The sequence below is a fragment of the Lampetra fluviatilis genome, chromosome 59, assembly GCF_964198595.1.
Source record: "Lampetra fluviatilis chromosome 59, kcLamFluv1.1, whole genome shotgun sequence".
Taxonomy (NCBI): domain Eukaryota; kingdom Metazoa; phylum Chordata; class Hyperoartia; order Petromyzontiformes; family Petromyzontidae; genus Lampetra; species Lampetra fluviatilis.
The window spans coordinates 4,723,443-4,726,181 of NC_136333.1; positions in this window are offsets into that span (position 1 = coordinate 4,723,443).

Genomic DNA, 2,739 nt, shown 5'->3' on the forward strand with positions numbered 1-2,739 from the left:
TTTCGGTCGTTTTTTAACCCACTTCCCGTGATTCAATCGAGCTGACATTTTGCACACAGACTCGTTGTGCGTGACAATTTATTTTCGTGAAAATTTATTTTCCAAAATTTTACACTTTTTAGGAAAAATATAAATTATATTTAATTACCAATTGCTTAATGGTGGCAGGCAATCATCTGACCCATAGGTGGCAGCCATCTCAAGCCAGAGGACGAGATGACTCTAGCCGCCATGCATATAAAGGATTTATAGTGAAAAACTTTGTTTTTACGGGTTAATTTTTATAGCTTTATTTTGGTGATATCGAAAATATATGGTTCATCTAAATTGTCTTATGGTTGTTATTGTTTGACTTGTTATCACACTGGGATTTTTGCACGCAGCGTTGTAATACGTTGGTTTTTTTTCTGGAAGATTTGCTGGTTTATTCCAGGATGTTTCTGTTGCGCGTCGTCGCTTTAAGATGTTCTCCGTTCATATTTTGTTTTTTGCGGTTGCACCCGACTCAAGAGCCGCATGGCTCACAGGGCTATACCTAATAAATGAAACTTGAAAACTTGCTGTCACCATCCTAGAAACTCAAGCAGATCCGGAAGAACGCTGCGAGCGAGACAAATGCAGTCGTTCAGAATAATAATCATCAACACCTCAATTTGAGACCCTAACATGGCATCTCCCCTTGACTTTGACATTCCTCCTCCAAAATGTTGACCTAAAGTTTTCGTGATTGCAGGAATTCATATTCTTTGATTCTTTCGGTAAAGTCACGTAGGTAAAATAATAATAAATAAAGTGAATAAAAAGAATAAAAACCCAATAAAAAAAATAAAAACTCACTAATGTAGACTGTAGCCTCGTTCTTTATCGGAGTGAGTGTACTGGCAAGTCTATAATGTAGACTGTAGCCTGGTTATTAAGTTTGTTGAGTGTACTGGTAGTCTATAATGTAGACTGTAGCCTGGTTATTAAGTTTGGTGAGTGTACTGGTAGTCTATAATGTAGACTGTAGCCTGGTTATTAAGCTGGGTGAGTGTACTCTATACAGCCAGATACACGACAAATCTTAGACACCCAGTCGTTCATAAAAGTTGAAGGCGGTATAGTACTATAGTAATAGAGCAAGTGCAGAATCACTGAACCGGAATTGATAGCTTGAAAGCATTTAGCGCATGGCCCTTGAAAGTGCGGGGTCCGTAGCGTATGTAGCTACTTCTGCTACCGGGATAATCCGGCACTGCACGAAACGCTCTCCATCTCTCTCCCGAGGACCTCTCGTTGTGGATAAAAGACATCGGCATAGAGCTCCTGCACGTCGTTGCTGCCGCCATCGCACGCAAAGAGTGCAGTTGCACGGCGGGCACCGCACCTCCGATTAGGGGCCGTCCATAAATGACGTCACGCGACTTTGGACGATTTTTGACCCTTCCTCCCCCTCGTCACACGGCGTCACAAAAAGTCAGACCCCCCCCCCCCTCAAATATGACGTCACAAAGCTTTGCCCCCCCCCCCAAAAACCATATTTCCATTATGAAAATAAAATATGCTTCAAATCGCTTTAAACTATTGTAATTGTAGTGCGTATTTAATGTGGCGCTGCACTCTGATGTTGTAGGAGAAAACATTTATTAAAAAGTATTTCATTAAGTAGAACGTGTTGTCTATATTTATTTAAAGTTGCGTATTTTGATGTGACGTCACATTTCTAACCCCCCCCCCCCCCTCGTCACAAATGTCTGACCCCTCCCCCCCCCCTAGGTGCGTGACGTCATTTATGGACGACCCCAAACGAGAGATGATTATTATTCCTAACAAGAGAGGATTGTTATCCCTAGCAACCAGAGATGATTATTACTCCTAACTAGAGATGATCGTTACCCCTAGCAACCAAAGATTATTATTATCCCTAGCAACCAGAGAGGATCGTTACCCCTAGCAACCAAATATGATTATTATCCCTAGCAACCAGAGAGGATTGTTATCCCTAGCAACCAGAGATGATTATTATTCCGAACTAGAGAGGATCGTTATCCCTAGCAGCCAGAGATTATTATTATCCCTAGCAACTAGAGAGGATCGTTACCCCTAGCAACCAGAGATGATTATTACTCCGAACTAGAGATGATGGTTACCCCTAGCAACCAGAGATGATTATTATTCCGAACTAGAGAGGATCGTTATCCCTAGCAGCCAGAGATTATTATTATCCCGAGCAACCAGAGAGGATCGTTACCCCTAGCAACCAGAGATGATTATTACTCCTAACTAGAGAGGATTGTTATCCCTAGCAACCAGAGATGATTATTACTCCTAACTAGAGAGGATTCTTATCCCTAGCAACCAGAGATGAGTATTATTCCATTGGAACCTCCTTTGCCAGTAGCAAATATGATCATTGTTTTTTTAGCCTTTTATTTGGCAACAAAACTGACACTTTTTTTTACAAGGAGTCATATTTGCATTCCGACCGCAGGTATTGTGGTCAATGCAAACATGACTCTTAGTAAAAAATAAAAAAAAAAGGTGTCAGTTTTGTTGCCAGATAAAATTGTAAAAAAACAATGATCATGATTGTTATTGTATCTTCATTTCAATCCTTTTTCAGTATCGTGTCCGGCTCCCATCGCACTCCGCTGTGATGGGATCAGGAATGCGTGACGTCATCAGGTGGGTCTGCGTGCCTGAACGGTGACGTGAGGGTGACGTCGCAGCGAGCGAGTGCCACGTTAAGAAATCCGCGGC